The sequence below is a fragment of the Mytilus edulis genome, chromosome 8 (assembly GCF_963676685.1).
Source record: "Mytilus edulis chromosome 8, xbMytEdul2.2, whole genome shotgun sequence".
NCBI classification, from domain to species: Eukaryota; Metazoa; Mollusca; class Bivalvia; order Mytilida; family Mytilidae; genus Mytilus; species Mytilus edulis.
In genome coordinates this window covers 87,615,053-87,637,635 of record NC_092351.1, presented here as the reverse complement: position 1 = coordinate 87,637,635, position 22,583 = coordinate 87,615,053, and the positions used below count along the sequence as shown (strand labels likewise).

Genomic DNA, 22,583 nt, shown 5'->3' with positions numbered 1-22,583 from the left:
CATTAACTGGAGTGACGCCCAGCAAAAGGTTCGGGAAAGCTTTTGGATAAAGGAACTAAATGTACAACGGCATCAATAAGAAATAAGAAATACTAAGTTTTGCTTTTTACTCATTTTGGAATGTTTATATACACTGTTCAGTGTATTGGAGTATCGAGTTTTGTTAATATTATGATTTTCAAGATTATGGATTAAAAATCAATAGACCAAAACTTACCTGTAATACTGAAATTTTTTACACCTACAATCAGTATTGTTAAAATTATTGACACTGACACGGCTATTTGTAAAGCCGAAATATTTGTCAACACGATTTAATAACAACATCTTCGTATATTAGTACCGTTGGGCATTTTTTTTCCTTATCTGGACAGTATCGTCTATTCTAGACGATCCGGTACATAGTAAATTTGCTGGTTGGTCCTTTATATACACTTCTATATATATATAGTATATGGCTTTCCCAAATACCGTTTCGATTTCTAACATCACTGAAGAGACATTTATTGTCGAAATCCGGATCTGGTGTACAAAAAAATATATTGACACCTTATGTTTGTGGCATAACATCTTGGCCACAAGTTAATTGTTTTCTGTTTAGTATTAAATTTATATTAAGATCCATTTTGTTACATCTTGTGATCAATTTTATTTGGCAATCGCCAATGGCAGTCAGAAGGGTTAAAGAACATCAGTTGTTCGACCTAGTAGTCAAATGCGTTTTGTTTAAATATACTTTTTCACTTTTTTAGTCTTTTGGAAAATGTTGTTTGTGCTGTATTTAGACCCTTATACAACGAAATTTGTTTTACATGCACACGTATAAAAATTGCGGTTTTTATCCAACGCAATGATAGGTTTGAACGTAGTTTTCAATTTAAACTTGTTTATATATATATATATATATTTATATAGTATTTTGTTCAGATTAGAGGTAATCCTTAAATTAATGTGGAAATTGTATGACATTGTTTACAAACAACAAAGAAGAGGTTTGTGAGAATGTAAAACTGGTTTGAGCTCAATTGAGTTTTTGAGAGCATAAAACTAGTTTGGGCTCTACTGACTTTATGCAGCTAAATGGCCTGTGATTGATCTACACATATTTTTTTTAAAATTCCCATGATCTTTGTTGTTTATTTTGAATGCCAATGACTCACTCCATTGTTCTACCTAACCTTCCAAAGACTTAATTAATGTTGGTAATAAAAAAAATTCACGATAGATTCGTGACTATCCTGCAAATGTTTGCCACTTCAGGATGCTATGGCAGGTAGTTATAGCTGTCGGTTAAATGAAAATGTCAAGACATAGTTTGAATGTGAATCATAATAATTCTATGTACTAAAGATATCAGTACATGAAGCTAGGACTGGTGGTGATGTGTTTAGATATAAGTAATACTTAATAATGAAATTTTCTGTCATTTAGATTTATAACAATGGCTTCTGCATTGCCGGATGAAGATTTCAAAGGACACGCTTCTGCTGTAATGGTGGTGTTGGGTATTTATCCACAGATAATGAGAGAAATGATAGCGAACATTTTTCCTCCAAAAGGTGTTTTAAGACAGATACAAAATGAACCAAACCAAACATTCATGAAACAATTGACACATGAAGAAAAACGAATGATTTCAAAGTTGGACAGTAATGGATATAATTGTCTAGATATATCTTGCCTTTATAAAATAATAAGATATTTTAATCTGCTACCGCCTCCAATAGAAGGATGGGGACAAAAACCGAAACCTGAAGACCAATGTGAAGGCGATGATGTGGAAAGGATGAAAAGAATCCGCAATGACATCATTCATCGGCCTCGAGTGGGTTTATCTGAGTCTGATAGAAATGTATTTTTTCGGCAAAGTATTGAAATAGCCAAGCGTAAAGATAGTACAAATGGTTCACCCCAAAACGGATTTGAAAGTAAAATAGAAAACTTACGATGTCATAATGTCAATCAGGAAAAGTATATTGAGGCAATAGAAAAATGTGCAGAATATCGAGGTAAAATAAATAATATATCTAAAGTACTTCGGATCCGACCTATATTTAGTATACGGACATAAGTTATCGTCAGTTTTTTTTTATTTTATTTATTTCATGTAACACACACTTTTTATCAAATTATAAGGATGGTATTTGATTGAATATTTACAATAACTTTCAAACATTCAAAGTTGTATAACATTTATTTATTTTTTATGTTAGTGTTGTCCTTGGTTAATTTTGTTTCCACTATATAGATGGAAACACAATATTTACAATTTTATTTTTTTGTTGTTACTTATTTAAGAAAATGAACTGACAATCAGTGACAATAAATAAAACTCAAACTATCAGAAAATAAAGATACTTCATACCAAAATTGTAGTCAAAGAAACTAAAAGAAATGTGTCAATTCTTTTTCTATCAGTATCAGATACTTTGGGTTATGTTTATCTTATTTAATTTTCAAAATAAATTTGGATTTTCAATTATCTTGGCCTCGTGCATTATCAACGAGACACATATTGTCAATATGCAGAGTTGGTGCCGTAACATTGCAAACATAAATGCTATAGGTGATATGTAAAGGATTTGTTTTCGTCATCCATTTTTTGACATTTGTTTTATTCTTAAAATAAAATTTTTAGTTTTCCCTTATCTGTATTCGAAATTTGTCAAATATGTATGGTAATAAACTTGCAATATTTTCTATAGAAAGGCTACAGGGGACAAATGGAAAGGCGCCTTGTTTCAATCTGTATTATGGAAATGATATTAAGATAAAAACAGATGATCATAACGACAACGAAGTACTTGGTATGTCAATAAATCTGATTTAAGAATAGTAGTTATTAATATTCCTATTGAAAGGACAGTGCTTTTTACAACCCTTTTACTATAAATTCATTAGTGCATAGTTTTCACTCTGTTTGTCAGAAGTGTGGATCCTTTACTGTTAAAACAGATATCTAGTCGGAATCGTGCATTTTTTAGAATATCACTTGAAACTAAGGTTCCAACCCCACATGCAATGTTTACCTTAGATTCATTTTGCTAAGTATCCGTTTTTGTCATTAAACACTTCACTGGATTTGGGTCCTATACATCCTTGACATTCCGAATTTTTACTCTGGACATTCCTGGTAAATATAAATCCTGAAACGCGAGCGCAAAAAATTCTGTACGCCTTTTTTTTTTTTTATTTTTAGCTCATACCTAATTATTCATGAAAAAGTCTTATTTTTAGGATATTTAAGAGTTTTCAGCAATTTATACCTTAAATCTAGATTTAAAACTGATTCAGAATCATTGATGACTTATAAAAATAGTGTAGCATCAATAAGGACGACTGTAGTATCAACAATATTTTTCCTGTAGAACTTACTTCAAAGTCAAAACTAACTATGCAGACGCCTTTTCTAGGATCTGATATCTGTATCTAATTCAAAGCTTTATTCCTTTAATCTATTGTTATTTAATCTTTTTTAGATGGTCTCGTTTCATTGATACAAGCTTATGGTGTTCATATCGTATATTTATTTTAACTCGTTCGATTCTCTCATGAATGTTACAAAGTATATATTTTTTTCAAAATATTTTCAAAAAAATCCTATAACAGTTACTATAGTTCTAATGGATATAACTTCAAAATTGGTCTTGTGGTAACTAGTCATCTAGAAGTTCTTACTTTTGCTGCTCGAATAAGTACATTTCCTCCTTTGATGAAGTCTTCTATTGTTCCTAATCTCCATAAAAGTCGTGGAGATTCACTTCCTAGTTGAACTAGATCACAGATGTTAACTTGTCCAGTATGTTTTCCGAGGGCTCGATGATATTCACGTAATCCGGTAAGATATTCATTAGACCAGCGTTTTGCGAAATGGTCTAATAAGAGTCCTTTTCTCTCCAATCTGTTTGCTGTGATCGTATCAAGTTCTCGAATATTCGCGTTGTGTTCGTCGTTGTGCATCTCTGTGGTCGTAATAATCCTTCCGTGTAAAATATGAGATGGCGTCAAGGGTTCGGGATCTCTTATATCTGAAGATATATATGTAAGTGGGTGATTGTTTATAATAGTTTCAAATTCAGTGAGTATTGTTGTCAAAGATTGTTCGCTGACGAGTGCTTTACCAAATACTATCTTTAATGTCATTTTCGTTAAGCCAATTAGACGTTCCCACCATCCGCCATACCAAGGCGCTTCTTTCGGAATGAATTTCCAGTTGATATGTAAATTCAGCTGACTTTGAAGTCAATTGATGCGGCTACAAACATGACAAATGTAGGCGCGTTATCAGAATAAATAGTTTGTGGCGTTCCTTTTCGACTGATAAAACGTCTAAATGCTAGGATAAAAGTGTTCAATGACAAATCAGGTACAAGTTCCAAATGTAAAGCTCGTATACATGCACATGTGAATAAACATATATATACCTTTCGCGGTTGTGTTGATGTATCCTTGATGTGTAGAGGTCCGGCAAAATCTATCCCAGTTGTGCAAAATGGTATGGTGTCTTTAACTCGATCCTTTGGTAGTGGTGGTGGTTCCGGGCTGTTGTACGGTTTACAAATTATTTTTTTACATTGTACGCATTTACGTAAGACACTGATCAAACATTGTCGAATTGCTGGTATCCAGTAAGATTGCCTTATATGTGTTATTGTCTGACCGACTCCTGTATGTAGATTTCCTAGATGTGCGTCCATAACAACACAATCTGTAAGTTTGTGGTTCTTTGGTAATAATATAGGAAACTTCGCGTTTTCTTCTAGAGATGAATTTTGTATTCTGCCTTTACATCGTATGATTCCATTTTCATCCAAATATAAACGTAACTGTTGAACAAGCGGTAGTGGTTTAACTTTCGGATCTAACGAAATATGTTCTAGCTCTTTCACGAACCTGTCTTGCTGTGTATCGTTGATCCATAAATCCATAGCTAATGAAATGTCCTCTTTTGTTAGAATTGTTCTTAGGTTCCTGTCACCTTGTGAACTCCGTAGTCGATATGGACGTTTTTTCTGGCAGTTCTTAACGAATTTCAAGACGTATCCAGTTACAGTTAAAAGTTTATTTAGATCAAAATACCTGTTCATGTCTATGATTTGTGATATTCGCGGCAGATCACTTGGTATTTTATCGTCACTTCTGTGTGTCTTTGGTCCGGTGATATTAGATAGCTGAGTGCTTATTTCCACATGTCCTGTCCACGTAGGCCATTTACACTCGTCAGTTAACCACTGGGGTCCATCCATCCATAATGTCGAATCTTTAAATTGCGATGCAGTCAATCCACGTGTTTGTAGGTCAGCTGGGTTCATTTCTGTGGGTACATATTTCCATTCATGAGTTTCAGTTAGTTCTTTAATTTCACTAACACGATTTTTTACAAACTTGTTTTACGATTTCGATGAGGTGAGCCAATGTAGAACTATTTAGCTATCACTCCAAAATACTGCTCTTTTAATTCCTATGTTTTTGATTACATCTTTTTATAGTCTTGCTCCAATCACTGCAGCCATTAATTCTAATTTTGGTAGAGTTATTAATTTTAACGGTGCAACACGGTTCTTTGCGATAACAAGTGTCGACCCTGTGCCTTTACTCAAGTAAACGGAAGCTCCGTATGCATTCTGACTTCCATCAACAAAAATGTGTAGAGTAGACTCGCTAGTTTCTTCGTCATCGTTTGCAAAATAGTATCTCTGTATTTTAAGTTTCATAGTTATCTGTAAAATTTCATTCTTCACATCGGTCCATTCGTTCTCAATTTCTTTTGGTAGTGTCTCGTCCCATGCATATCCTTTTTTTCCAAAGTTCTTGAATAAGTGTTTTTGTTCTAATTGTTATCGGTCCGAGTAGTCCTAACGGGTCGTATAAAGCGGAAGACTGTCTCAAAACTTCACGTTTTGTTAATTGTGTGTCCATCTTTAATTGTTTTGTTTCGGCAAAGCTGATTGTATCTGATTCTGCATCCAAGCGCATTCCCAATATTTGTGTCTCCTTGTCTGAATCCAATACTTTTTCCGATAGGGCCAAATCTCTGAGTTTGTCGCTGTTCGACATCCATGACCGTAAATTGAAGCCTCCCTGTTTTAGCAGTTCTCTGGATTCATTGAAGTATTTAATTGTGGCTTCTTCCGAGTTCATGCTAGATAGTATATTGTCAACATAAAGATCTTCTTGTAGAATTGTTGCTACTTTGCTCTGATTCATGGATAAATGTTTCAGTAATGATGCGTTCAAAATAAACGGCGAACACGTTGCTCCAAAAAGAATAACTTTGAATCTGTACATAATCAACTCACTTGTTGGGTCATTTGAATCGGACAACCAAAAGAAACGTGTGGCGTATCGGTCTTCATTGTCAAGTCTTACTTGTAAAAATGCTTTTTCTATATCTGTTGTGATGCCATATTTTCCTAATCTAAATCTTGTAAGAATTCTTGTCAATTTATTTAAAATAGGTGGTACTTAAGATAGGCAGGCTGGGTAAATCTGGATTTCCATGGCAACTGCAGTCATATACAATCCTAATAGGGGTCGTGTTTGAATCTTTCTTTACGGGATGGTGTGGTATGTAGTGGATTCTTCCATGCTCACGATCTATTTCTGTAATGGGTACCTTTTCTATGAAGTCTTTCATCTCCTGTTCTTTGATAATCTTGTCGTATAGATTTAACATATCCGGATCTTTAGCCAACCTTTCTATAACATTCTGGGTCCTCCTTCTTGTTATATATTCATTAGTGGGTAACTCGGGATGATCTGGTTTCCATGGTAGTTTTGCGACATATTTATTTTCCTTAAAAGTAATGCTAGAGTTTTGGTACTCAAGCATTAGGTTTTGTACATTTTGTGTGTTTTCATCAGAATTCGCCTCTACTCCGCTGGACCACTAAAACATTCATCATTGTAGAGTTCCATTGTATATTGTCAGTATCTGTGTTCAGCGGTCCTAATAGCAAATAGCCTATTTTGGATTTAACAGCTGTTGGTCCGTCACCTCGAATAATTTCATATTGTACTAAAGACCAGTAGTAGTCTGCTCCAACGAGAAGTGAAATGGAAAACTTTTCATCCTGCGTGACTGGGTGGGCAAGTTGTAATCCTCGTAAATAGGGCAAGCTGTAAATGTTTACCCGTTTCTTAATATGTATCGGTGCGGCAATTTTTGGAACAATAATTTCTTCCATTGGAATTCTTTCTTTTCTTTCGGTCTCAATGGATAATGTTGCTTTCTCCAGGTTGCGTACATCACCTTCTTTCCCACCAAATGCAGAAATTTGCATGCTTGCTATACCAGTTGGTTTGATATGGAGTTTCTCTACTAGGTCTTGAGAAATAAATGAATTCTGGGCGCCTTCATCGAGTAGAATGTTAGTCATAACACTTTCATCATGGTACCATACGGGCGCTACGGCGGTTTTCAATATAATTTCGGTATGTGCTGTAACGGCAGAATGCATAGCGGCGCTCTTTGATTCTGTGGTACTTTATAGCTCTTCGTTGACAGGTTTTGTTACGGCTTTATTTTCATTTGACGAGGAGTTTTCAATTAGTAAATTATTACGGCAGATGCTACTGTGATGTTTCTTACTGCAATTTCGGCAAATTCATTTTGACTTGCATCCGAAACCTTGTGATTACCGAAACAGTTAAAGCAAACTCGTTTTTCCTTTACGATTTGCGTGCGGGCGTTTATATCGGTGATCTTTGTACATTCATTAGGGTGATGCGGGTTTTGACAAAACAAACACGGCCTTTTAGTCTTAACTGAACTATTGTTGTTACTATTTTAGACCCTGTATACTTCCATTTGTTATTTGTAGTTTCTGTCACGAACGATGCGGTGGGGATAATATCGGTTTCAATAGGATTTGCGTTAGCGGCCTCTTGGATACAAATTTCCTTCTTTATTGCTTTGCGTAAACTTGAAATATCCCAATCATCATTACCGTGGTCTCGAGTAATGTTTTGTCTGACAAAACATGGAAGTTTTTTGAGTATTAGTTGTATTAATAGGCTTCCGTACGATTCCTGATCCATTCCTTATGATTCACGTATATTACTTTCTATTGTGTCACTGAACGATTTCAGTCCCCTAATTCCGGGCGTTGGTGCAGGCAAATTTAGCAAATTTTGCATGTATGCGTTCACTATTTTGTGTTGTTGGCCAAATCTCTCGTGTAGAATTTGTATTGCTTGATTATAGTTTGTATTAGTCATTTGCATTCCCGAAATAAACTGGCTAGCTTCTCCATAAAGTTGAGATTTTGAATAATTAAATCGTTGCACGTCACTCAATGAAGGACTTTCATGTACGGAATTATTATAGGAATCCCAAAAGGCTGACCATTCCAGTAGATTTCCGCCGAAAGTTGGCAAGTTGAGTTTAGGCAATTTGTTATAATGACTTGACACTGTGGAGGTGGGCATGTTTGACTGGCTAAGGCTTGTTTGCTCTGAGTTGAAAATTATCTGGTTATAATGTTCTTGCACGCTGAGGTTATTGCATATAAAATCGGATGCATTAGTTTTAAGAGCTGATTGATTTTTAGACTGACTAACACTTACTTCTTTTATGAACTTTTCAATTTTCGTTATTCCAATTTGAATCTCTAACTCGTATCTGTCAACTTCTTCAATTTCTTCGTCGAGGTCTTCGTCTTCTTCAATAGATTCTAAAATCTTCTCATTGAGATCAGACAATGTCTTCTTCTTGGTTTTGATAAGCTCCATCATGGATCTGAGGTTGACAACATCTTGTTGCGGTTCTTCTGTCGGGTCTGTTTTTTTCAGTAGCTTTATTACTACTCGTCGATGTGCGGCTCGTACTGTTTTGAGTTTCGAACTCATCTCTAGTTGAGGTTTTTCGTCACGGCACCAATATCTTGAGGGTTATTCACTTTTGTTGTGGAAGAAAATAACGTCTTGCTAGTTCAGATGCTTTATGATCGTACGATGAACAGATACGTAACAATAACGTTACGTTACATTAACAATAAGGTGCGCGAAAGTGCGGGAAACAATTACATAAGATAACGTGCTAGTATTCTATTTTGCTCAGTTTCTTTTGTTATCTATTCTTACATTAGAATAGGACTTCTTTTAACTGAATGTTACACTGGTTTTTTTTACGGTGTTTGTTTTACTCCAGAAACTCTTGATTTTTTAATTCGTGTGGTTTTTTTTCGACTGTTTTCTGCTCTTTGGTCGGGTTGTTTCTCGGTGATTCATTCGCAATTTCCGTACTCCTGTCGTTTCCAAAAAGTATATATTGATTTCCACATTTTTCGAATTCAAGAGGCCAATACCGTGGGCTTATGATACTTTCTCTTGTCATAAATTTAGAATGAAATATAGTGAATACCTAATGAAGGGTCCCTTTCGATTCTAGCATTATATATCACAATATATCACATGTCATGCTTTGGCTCAAGGGTTCTTGGATCAATTCACTTCACATATAACACTTTTGATGCGATTGGAAAATGTGATTACAGAAACATATGAAATTAAACGAATCTATAATATCAGTATGTAATTTAATCATATATATCTATTTTTTGAGTGTTTACTAACGGTAAGCTGCATGTTCAATTTTAAACGTTTATTTTTTACTAATTTATCCATAACTGGACTCAAGTCGTTAGAAAAAAACACTGAAACAAGCGTAACGACGTAGCGTTTTAAAACCATAGCACATCAATTTTTAAAATTTGATATATCTTGATTGCTGTCTTGTATATTTTGATATGCTTCCTGTGCTTTCCTAGGTTGTTTTACATGTTCCTTTTTTTCTGTGGCTAGTCATCACTTCGTTGTTGACATGGATATCAAGTTATATGGTCATTTTTATAAAATTCATTGTTTTGAAAAGTATGAATTAATCTTAATACTAGAGATTTTCTTATCCCAGATATAGATAACCAGATAACCTTAGCCGTATTTGGCACAATTTTTTTGAATATTGGATCATCAATGCTCTTCAAATTTGTATTTGTTTGGCTTTCTTACTATTTTGATCTAAGCGTCACTGGTGAATCTTATGTAGCTGAAACTCGTGTCTGGTGTACAGAATTATAAGCCTGGTACCTTTGATAACTATTAGCATGTCGAAATGTACTCTTGTATTGTTTATTTGTGTATTTCACTGTTCTGAATGTTCTTGCATTTAACTGTACTCTTGTCCTGTCATGTAATGGTGTCATTTAAGTGTTATATTTTACATTGCCATAAAAGTGCGAGGTTTGGCTAGCCACAAAAGCAGGATCACCCCACCATTTTTTCTTATAATGTCCTGTACCAAGTCAGAAAAAAGCAGTTGTTATCTTATAGTTCGTTTCTGTGTGTGTGTTGCATTGTCGTTTGTTGCACTTTAGTGTTTCTTTTGTTCCGTTGTTTTTCTCTTATAGTTGTGGTGTTTCCCTTGATTTTAGTTTGTAACCAGGATTTGTTTTTTTCTCAATCGATTAATGATTTTCGAATAGCGGTATACTACTGTTGCCTTTATTGATCTAACAGATCAATTAATTATAAACATCGGTCGATTACCCGATGATAACACGGGGAAAATTTTCATGTGAGATTCACCTCAAACGAGCTTATACATAAAACTCACGTTAAATTGTTCATGTGAATTTCACGTAAATTGAGTTTCACCTTTTTTTTTAATTAGTATTTTTCATGATTTAAAAAGAATTAAATTTAAATGTTATTTAATTCACTTAATCTTTTAAATTCACGTGAATTTCACATAAAAAAAATCATGTGATTTAAAGGTGAAATTCATGCGAGTCATGATATTCACATGAAACTGACATGAAACGATATTACGTGAGTTTCACGTGAATTTTACGTTAGAATAACTAGAATTAAAGCTCACGTAAATTTGATGCAGCTTTATGAATCAAACGGAAATGTGTTATCAACAACATATCATTTTTTTTTATGAAAACTGCATTCGTTTTGGAGATTTAAAGTTTTTAAACAACTTAAATGTTTGTTGTAAAGTAAATGACGATCGGTATTTTCCGTCTGTTGAAGCCACAAACCTCTTCGTTTCGGAAGTGACTTACAGAATTCAGAGTATCGTCAGGTATCTATCTATATGAGCAACACGAAGAGTTATACAATTGTACCTTATCCTTTAGCAGCACCTTATATTACGCGTGGATTTTTCCCTTATCTTAAGTTTCCAATGTTGTGTTTATGTGTGCTGTTGTGTTTTCTTTTCTTTGTTTACCGTATTTTTGCCTGGTCTAATAAGTTTTTTTTAACATATGACTTATTCCTTCGGTATATTTCGACTCTCTATTGAAACACTATAATAAACTGCGTTTCCCGACATTCAATCATTGTTTTTCAAATCTACATTATATTATACTGTTAGCAACAGGAAGTCAAGTTCGATGTCGACGATTTTTACATTTATTTTGAAATGCAAGTTATCCATGTAATTACAAAGTTTATCATATAATCTACAAAAAAAATGTTATGTATAAACAATCATATTAAGTAATTTCTTATTTTAATTAAAGGTGACAACACACGTTTATGTACCATATTTTTAAAAGATCCAGATTTTAATGTCGAAGATGTTATACAAAAGTTAGATGAAATAAAAGAAATACTTCAAAAAGGATCGTTTGCCATTTCATTGGAAGATGCCGAAAACGGAAGTCTGAATTTACATGTTAGAATACGTGAGAGATGTTTTATGACAAAAAACATACTACACAAAACAATACAGTCCTTCTTACATGAGTTTTTAATAGCTGCATCAATCCCTTTCATACAAGGGCAAATGTATACAGTAGTTTTAGCAGAATCTGATATATTAGTAGCAGGTTTGTGCTTGTTTGATATTAATGTTGGTATATTTTTAAAACTGTTTTCTGATTTACAAACAAAATCAATAATTGTTTTTAATATATATGCTCCGCTATAAAAAGCTTCACTCCTTTAAGTATTTCGTATTAAAGGCAAACGTTATGACAAGCATTATCTAAAGATGATGCGTATATTGAATGAAAGCTTTTTATGTTTTTTGTTTATATCCATCGAACTTACAAATATATAAATATCGGTTCATGTACAATGTCTATTAAACAAATAGTTTTTATCAGAATCTTGAAATGTTAAAATTGTATATACCCATACTATTTAACCTTAATAAAAGTTGGTCAAACTCCTTCATCCACAACAAACCAGTTACCTTACAAACTTAATGAGATGTCCCACCCAGAACAATCATGACATAAAATTCGTTTGTATTCAATCTGACTTTTCACTTTTATATTAAAACATGTAAATTTTCTTTAGTCTCTCGTGCTGAAATCTTCAAATCAGTAAAATTGAATATCATTAAATAAATAGAAAATAATAATAATCATGGGCATAAATAAATTTCTAGTATACATGCGTTTTGACCTCATACCAATTACCAAGGAGGAAATCCTTGATACTCATAGGTCTGTTATATATGTTCCTTTTGAAATTTCAACCAAATATGAGGATCTTCCTACACAGGCTTTAAAACTATCTATTCTAATGCAATTTTTATGTAACAATTGTTTTCATTGGCGTACAGTTGCCGTCAAATCCACAGTTGGCCAGCCCATTTTGAATTCATGGATCAACAAATGTTCGATGACTACATTATTATCGAAAATAAAACAACACCTACCTACAAATCGCCGTTTTGATGTTATTTTTATCCAAAATTGAATCGTAGAAGTAACGAAATAACCTTCAGTTTGTAAGTTTTCATTTGTATTACGTCGTGTTTAGCTATGACCTCTTTTTACCAAAATCATTCATGAGGTTTCGCGAAATTTTAATTATTTTCAAATTTATTCATTTTATTAAAGGTCAAACGTATTATTTTTTTTGTAATGCATTGGAATCGGAATAATAGTACTTTAGTTCAAGATTTGCAACCGTCAATTTTGATTTGACGAACGCAAATTTCCGTTTTACTGTCTCCGCCACGCATCGTCAGTAAAACTGCATTTGTGACCGTCAAATCGCCAATTGACGGTGACAACTCTTCAACTACAGTACTGTTATTCCTGTATTCTAGACTCTTCAATCATGGAATAGTATTAAACATTAAACTTGTCTTGCCTGACACAATTATAACATATTCCAAACTGTACAAATCAAAACAGTTGGTCCTGCTTTGATTCATTAAAAAATGGTAAAGATATATACTAGTTTCTTATGTTATCATGTTTAGGGAGGGATACATCATACTTTTATTGATTTTTTGATTGACAACCTGTTTCGTTTGAAAAATGTGGTTTCAACAAAAAATCGTATTCCTCAAGAAATTAACTCTGCATCTCTTTTTGTTTATTTGTTTATATATTCATATAAACCCACTTCATACATGAGCTTCCTAGATTATGTCCTCTCATAAAACTAGACGCCCTTCATATTGGGAATATATCTACCAGTTGATACAATATGCAAATGTTTGCATTGCCTATAACGATTTCCGTGATAGAAGGTTGTTTGACTGTCACTCTGGTATCTTTCGTCCCTCTTTTGCAGCTTTGTTGTATCTAAAGTATACAAGTGGTGAATTTGACAGCATTCCATCGTACATTTTACGGACGCCATCACGAGTTCGTTGACTGCTTGGAATATATATGTTTCATAGAAGACGACCTACTGAAAAAGATTAACCACCTTATGTGTTCATATATGAGCAACACGACGGGCGCTACATGTGGAGCAGGATTACCTTGCTGTAGCACCTGAAATTACTCTCGTTTTGTATTGGAATTTTTGTTGCTCAGTCTTTGGTTTTCTGTGTTGGGTTTCATATACTGTTGTTTGCCTTCTGATTCTTTTCCTTTCTGACATGGCGTTATCAGCTTATTTTCGAGTTTGAATATCTTTGAGTACCTTTCGATTCACTTTATTCATATACTATACAAAACTTTTTGAAGAAGTATTGACTATTTCTATGTGACAATTTGTTTCTGACGCATTAGTTTGAATTGGTACATTTTGCTTTTTTTTTTATATGTTTCCATAATATCTTTGTTTAGTTGAAAATATTTGCAACGGAATACTAGCAGTATATATCAGAAATGTGAGTTTATCTCTTTTCAAATATATCTTTATTACATATAACCTCTTATATTACTTGCGTACATTTTGTTTTCAATATTTAAGATTACGAGAACAGACATGACCTGGATTATCTGAAGGAAAACCAACCGCCAGTTTTAAAGCTGAATGTGAAAGTGAAGGATTCTGCGTATCAAAATGAAATTGTGTTGTACAGAGAAGTCACTAGATTTATGACTGAAGTGTACAATACAGTCGAGAGACCAAATGTTCCACAAAATGGATCAGCAAGGGACGTGTTGATGATTACAGCCAACGAAAATGTAGAAAATTTAGCCTACCGAGGTGAAATTATTCTGGATCCTCAATTAAGGTAACAAAACGTACAACATTAGAAAGGAATTAAAAAAGAGAGAATAGATAATAACCATATTCAAATTTCGTGCTGAAAAACAAAACCAGAAGGAATCATAGGAACAGATTTTGGGGTATATCGCGGACAACTTTATATTATAATGTTTAAACGTTTGTTAGAGGACCGTAATAACACTTGTAAATTTTCTATATGTTTAACCTAAATGTGAACAGTATAATTTGGACTCTTTTTTTAACCTTTACATTTCTCGAACTAAGACACATGCGCTACAATGCATGATCCTTTAAGCATTTACGTTTTCATCTTATCTTTACCTTTTTATTTCTCCAATACGTCTGAATATTCATATTATTAGATTTTATTCTCTATAAATATTTTCTTTAGGATGGCTCAAGAACCGAAAGTCACTGAAAACGAGTCAAACTATTTCAAAATTTCGACCTTGTTACTGAGAATTGCACCACGAGCAGTGAGAATCAAATTTGATGATATGTTTCACCCGGAGGTTCTGGGAGATATTCTGAATTTAAATTTAAGTAAACTAACTGATTTAAAAAATGATAGATGCATTAACCAGGTGCAGTGGAATTCCATGTTTCCTATAACAGGTATGTATTATCGATATATATGTTTAAAAAAGGTACATGAACTAGCTGTCAGCAACTGGGAGTACTCTCAGATCTATACTTAAGTGTCTTTTTGTTGTTGGGATATACAAGTATCCGACAACGTCCACTGTGTAGTATTTCTATTTGTATTCATCTGATGAGTTAAGCCTTTTTCAACTTATGTTTATAGTTCGTTCTTATGTTGTTCTGTTACACCACTTTCCCAGGTAAGAGGGAGGGTTCGGATCCCGCTAACATGTTTAACCCCGCCACATTCTGTATGAATGTGCCTGTCCCAAGTCAGAAGCCTGTAAGTCAGTGGTTGTCGTTTGTTGATGTGTTACATATTTGTTTTTTCGTTTATTTTTGTACTTTAATAAGGTTGCTAATTTTCTCGTTTGAATTGTTTATCATTTGACATTTATTGGCCTTTTATAGCTTACTATGCGTAATGGGGTTTGCTAATTGTTGAAGGCCGTACGTTGATCTACAGTTGATAATTTCTGTGTATTTTGGTCTCTTGTGTAGAGTTATTATCTCATTTGCAATCATACCACATCTTCTTTTTATATCATCAAGCTAAAATCATATCCAGAAAATCCTGCCTACGACTGTGTTTTAATCCAATTTATGAAGATATATTTGCAAAACTTGAAAATAAAATTCCTCCATTAGGAATTCGTTTAAAACCACATTTAACCAACTTTGAATTATAATCTGTTGCACATGTATAAACTTGTAAATGCCCTCCATTGGAACTTCCCTAACCTAAAATGACTTTTGATCTCCTTAAATACCAAACAAATGAAACAAACCATCTTTTAATTCAACAATATTTTGCTGAAATTAAAGCAAATTGTAGAAATTTCTCAACTGTTTATACTGATGGATTGAAGGATGGTAACCGAGTTGCATCTGCTGCTGTCCTTGGAGACAGAGCTGCGACTCTCCGTTTGTCATTTGACGCATCCATATTTACTGCTGAAGCACAGGCAATAATTTTGGCTTTGAAATTTATTGCTACTTCAGACAAATCTAAATTTATAATCGGTTCTGATTCACTTTCACGTTTACAAGCTATACAACATACAACAATTAACAACCCGATAATTCTAAAGATTTTATCAGTAATGAGGAATTTAAAAATTCTTCATAAAGAGATATTATTTCTATGGGTACCGAGGCATGTTGGAATCCATGGAAATACGGTTGTAGACCAGGGAGCTAAAAATGTCCTGGATGGCCCTTTATCTAACTGTGATATACCATATACCGATTTTAAATCTAATATTACAGAATACGTTTTTAATATAATGAAAAATGAATGGAGTAAAAAAGATGATAATAAATGAAATGAAATTAATGCTAATTTAGGTAAATCTTTCACTTATTTTGTGTGCAAAAAAGATCAGTGCGTTATTTCTAGATGCCGTATTGGTCATACTAGAATAACACACGAGTATCTTTTAAAAAATGAAAATGAACCACAATGTATACCTTGCAACTGCAAGTATACTATTAAATATTAAACATGTTTAACTGCGAGTACTCTCAAATCGTATTTTCTTGTTAATTCGACCTGTTGATACTGTTTATAATGCTTTTTTGTTATATTAATTTATATGGATCTTGTCTGTACACCAGCTTTGATTATTTGTAATATCTTCAATTTTTCACTTATTCTTACAACATTTGTATAAACTTCAAGATTATAAAAAAAACCGGTTTTTTTTCTAAAGTGAACATTGATTGGTTAAATATTTCTCAGTGATGTCCTGTTTTTGAATTTGTTTGTTAGCTTTTTGGTCATGAATGTTTGTCTCTAATATTTAATAAACTGTGCATTTGTATTCAGATATCGCAGATCAAATTTATTCGTTCATTGTTTAATCATACGTTTTTTGATTGAGTTAAGTCTGCCAATTGATATTTTATCGTATGTTTTTCTTTGTTGTGATGTTATGCTATTGTTTCAGAAAAAGGGAGAAGGTTTGGATCCATTAAAACGTTTAATCCCGCTGCAAATGTTTGCACCTGTCCTAAGTCAGGAATCTGATGTACAGTAGTTGTCGTTTGTTTATGTAATATATACGTGTTTCTCGTTTCTCGTTTTGTTTATATAGATTAGACCGTTGGTTTTCCCGTTTGAATGGTTTTACACTAGTAATTTTGGGGCCCTTTATAGCTTGTTGTTTGGTGTGAGCTAAGGCTCCGTGTTGAAGGCCGTACTTTAACCTATAATGGTTTACTTTTTAAATTGTTATTTGTATGGAGAGTTGTCTCATTGGCACTCACACCACATCTTACCGAATTAGACAATTTACCGGATTTGTAATCACATAAGCAACACGACGGGTGCCACATGTGGAGCAGGATCTGCTTACCCTTCCGGAGCACCTGAGATCACCCCTAGTTTTTGGTGGGGTTCGTGTTGTTTATTCTTTAGTTTTCTATGTTGTGTCGTGTGTACTATTGTTTTTCTGTTTGTCTTTTTCATTTTTAGCCATGGCGTTGTCAGTTTGTTTTGGATTTATGAGTTTGACTGTCCCTTTGGTATCTTTCGTCCCTCTTTTCCTATATCTATTTGATTAATTGTTTCGACTTTGCGTAGGAAGCATTTCAATGTCAATAATATGTATGATTTATTTAATAGTGTTCCAATAACAAATACTGTTTCATTCTTAAAAGAAGTTGGAATATATTATAAAACATAAATATGCTATTATATTTAAAACGATTTTAATTTTTATCACGTTATCTTACTGTTGATTTTTATTTGTCAATAGTCAATTTGCTTTAGTCTAGAATTTTAGTTTATTGAAGGACCTTTTGTCTGATTTTAAAAATATGCTTTAAATTGTAAAAATATTCGAATTAGCTCTCGCCGCGATATAGCCTTTTTGTGCTAATGCAGCGTAAAGCAAACAACAATCAATCATCTTTTTATATCATCAGCCAAAAAACTATAAGGTAACGACACCATGTCAACATGGATGTCAACATGGGCAACAAAAAGAAGAAAAACATATAAAACTAAAAACCGTGAAACACAAACCCTAACAAAAACTGCAAAATTCAAGATACAAAATTTAAAATCAATGTAGATAATGACTTCCTGAATGTACTTCTGCTGTCAAAATGTATCCGTGAGCTCAAATTATTACTTAAATAGTTTGCAGACATTTCTACAAGAAAAAGTAAAATTATAAGTATACCCAACTCCGAGGAAAATTAAAAACGGAAAGTCCGTAATCCATTGGCAAAACCGTTTTCTTTCATTTGTCTTTGTTCTATTATTAATATTACTTTTACTGTTGAATGGTTTTATGTGATATCCGTTTGACGTGGCTCGGTACTAATACATCTCGTCAATCTGTTTGTATTACCTTTCATTTTTTTTTTTGGTGTGTTTTGTACGTGTGGATTTTGGTGTTTCCTTGGTACATATGACGTGGCTCTGTACCTATAAAGATCCTGTAATTATGTTATTGTTCTATTATAATTTTGAAAATACTTTGAACGATAAAATTATTTAACTCGCGTAGTGGTATTAACCATATGTGGATGTGGATTCTAAAAAATTCTACAGAACTTCTGAATGATTTTAAATCTCGGTCTTTTTCTAAAATAAGTTCTAACAAAACTTTTACTGTTTTAACCCTGTATACCACCATAACTTGGTAGCTTAATGCATGATGAATACAAATACTAAAAAGAACAAAGCGACTTGGACGTAACCCGGGTTACCAAGGTCCTCTTTTGCTGCACGGAACACTTTAGCATTTGATTTTTGTGTTCCACTGAATATTCTCCGGGATACCCCTGATTTGATGTATGTTCAGCCAGAAGGTAGTTATTACTTTAAAAATTCAGATACTTTTTATAAATAAGAGCCAAGTTGCGTCAATATTTTCGACTGTTTAAAGACACCTACTACAAGTGAATCAACACCTATCATTTCTTCCTGTAAACATAAAAAGGGGAGATGAGCACGTGTAAGACATGTGATATCTAAATCACGACTTCTGATTTTACCAGTAATTTAACAGCTAAAACATATTATACTAAATCTTTTAAGCCTCTGGACTGTTCCACGGACAATGTCGTGTACGGAATCGAATGTACTTTGTGTGAACTTGTTGGTGAAACTAGACAAACTGTGCGTAAAAGAATGAATCAACACCGGTCTGATAATAAAGATCCACAATTAAGGGTTCTTTATAACCATTGTAATCAAACGGACCATGATCCTTCTTCATCTATAAAAGTACGCATCATCGAGAAAATTTATCACCAAACAAATATTCCTGTATTAGTACTCCTTTCCGTTAATATAGAGAAAATTTCTGGATAAGGAAATTAGGGACTGCAATGCCATATGGTTGCAATAATAATGTCAAAGGAGTATGAAATTTGTCAAGTCCTGCCTCTAGTGATGTTAATGTAATGAGTTTATTTAATACTACCTGACGACAAAAACGTAGTCATGGGCAAAAACATTACCATCGTCCTAATGTAAAAAGTTTTCCAAATCTATATCGCCCTCTGGGAGCTTTGATCAGTCTGTTCCTATTGTCTCCTACAGTTACACCAAAACCATTGCACCCAAAGTTTTTAATTATAAACAAGCATTACAGGACATTGACTTAGTACAATACCTAAAAAACACTCTGATATGTCACTGTTCCCACTCGCCTTATAATTACAACCCCTCTGGCCATGTTATTACTGGGAATCTAAGAATAATTCAACATGAAAATCTTCGAAAGGTGATTTCTCATGGTCCTAAGTTTAGTGACCCCAACACATCAATTGGAACCATATCTTCAAACTGATTATGATTCCATTGATAACTACGCCAGAGCATGGGCCAAACGAAAAGAAGTTGAACTGGACACTTTGTCAGAATGCATCAAAACTACCAGGTCTCTGATTAAACTTCGTTTTCATAAGTTGAAAATCTGTGTGAATGATCGACCAAGGTCCGTTTTCAGAGACAAAGAGGCCGTGAATGTCTATTATCTCTTCATGATAAGTATGTTGTTGTTCCTGCGGACAAAGCTTCAAATAATATTGTCATTGTATGTAAATCGTATTAATACGAATGTCTTGTAAAAGAATTAGGAATAAATGAGCACTCAGGTAATCCCACATACAAAGACATATCATTTGACAAGGATGAGATTTTGGCAAATCATAAATCCTTCATGGCTTCAATGAAAATTACATTAAACAACAAATCGTAGGACTTGCCTTGTTTGTATTGGATACCTAAGCTCCACAAAATTCCGTTCAAACAACGGTACATTGTCGGCTCATCTGTATGTTCCACTAAAAAAATGTCCATTAGATTGACTAAAATTCTGTCCGCAGTGAACGAGAGTCTTCAGAAATACTATTAAACTGTTTACTCGCGTAGTGGTATTAACCATATGTGAATTCTTAAAAGTTCTAAAGAACTTCTAGATGATTTTAAATCTCGGTCTTTTTCTGAAATTAGTTCTATAATAACATTTTAGTTCAACCCTGTTAACATCCATTTCCCATGTGATATTGAAAAATCGCCAGAAAGAAATAATCCACAATGCATTTCAACATTAAAATGGTAACATACGCTATAAACACATTACTTTGGGATATCATAAGGCATATTTTGTTAATAGTGAACAAAAGGGTAAAACATGCTACACAGGGGAACAAGTGATCAGTATGCTGTAGTTTCTTATCGACAACATATTTATTGAATTTAGAGGTAAACTTTCAACAAATTGTCGGCATTCCTATGGGAACGAACTATGCGCCTCGCCTTGTCGACCTCTTCTTATTAAGTCTCCCAAACAAAGTTTGGAGACTTATTGTTTTTGGTCAGTTCTTATTATTTTTATTATTCTTCCTCTTCTTCTTCTTCTTCCGCCACTTTAAAAATGAACTTGTCCGAGCGGTTCTCCTAAACGGCTTGTCAGATTTACAATGTTTGGTTTGTGCATTGGGGTCTATTAAGGGGTATTTTGGGGGTAGAAAAGAGGGAGGGGTTTACTATAGAAACCTATGGGATTTTATTTTCTAAAATTTTCAAATGAATATAACTTGAAAACTGTAAGTGAAAGATACATGCAGTCTTCAGAAATGATTATAGGACAATAAAACAAATCACATGAAATATAGGGGGAGTCCCTGGGGGGTCATCCCCACCCCCTTCAATTTGAGAATATGCTTTAATCTTGTAAACGGTCCAGATCCCAACCCCTAAACCATATATATTCTTGAATGGGACGATAAAACAAATCAAATTAAATTAAAGGGAAGTCCCCGGGGGTCATCCCCACCCCATTCAATTTGAGAATGTGCTATTATCTTGTAAACAGTCCAGATCCCCACCCCTAAACCATATATATTCTTGTAGGGGACAATAAAACAAATGAAATGAAATAAAAGTGATGTCCCTAGGGGCTCACCCCACCCCCTCTTGTTTGAAAACTTGTAAACGGTCAACATCCCCACCCCTAAACCATATCTATTCTTGTATGGAACAATAAAACTAATCAAATGCAATTAAATGGAAGTTCCTGGGGGTCACCCCCACCCCGTTCAATTTGAGAATGTGCTATTATCTTGTAAACGGTCCAGATCCCCACCCCTAAACCATATATATTCTTGTAGGGGACAATAAAACAAATGAAATGAAATAAAAGGGAAGTCCCGAGGGAGTCACCCCACCCCCTCTTGTTTGAAAACTTGTAAACGGTCAACATCCCCACCCCTTAACCACATATATTCTTGTATGGGACAATAAAACAAATCAAATGCAATGTAGGTAAAGTCTCTGGGGGTTACCACCACCCCCTCCTGTTTGAATACTTGTAAATGGTGGAGATCCCCACCCGTAAGCCATATATTTTCTTGTATTGGACAAAAAATCAAATCAAATGAACATGGGACCATATAAATGGCGAGTTATGGGAGCTTTGTTTGGGAGACTTCGTAACAGCATCCTGTTACAATTACTAATTGTTTACATATGAATCGGAGTTCCTTCAGACACTTGTTAAAACAAGATGTTGAAAGAAACCAGATTATTTGATTTCACTTTCAATATATTGATGTTATTCTTTCCATTAGCAATCCGAACTTTTCTAATTGGGTTCCATTAATACATCCCCCATAGCTAGAAATTAAAGAAACAACCGATACGGCTTCCTCAGCCTCATTTTAGACTTATACCTCGAATTTGACATACACAGTCATCTCCGTAACAGAATCTATGACAAACGAGACGATTTTAATTTTGAAATTATCAATTTCCCCCACCTTAGTAGCAAACATTCGATGTTCAAGAGCTTGCCGCTCCTACTCATAATTTGTAAAACGTCACCAGTGACTGAGCAGAAAGTTGATGAAACAGGGGTATGATAAAGAACGTCTCGTCCTTTTCCTAAAAACAAGTTCATAGGAAGGTACCAAGACCTTGTTGATAAATATTCCATATCAACTTCACAGTTGATGACTGCTGTACCCATATTTTG

The 22,583-nt window shown here is 33.9% G+C and overlaps 1 protein-coding gene across 1 annotated transcript in view; it reads left to right on the top strand.

Moving 5' to 3' along the window:
• The window catches only part of LOC139486569 (F-box only protein 40-like), a 169,578-nt gene that overhangs the window by 89,100 nt on the left and 57,895 nt on the right, over positions 1-22,583 (top strand). The window lies entirely within an intron of this gene.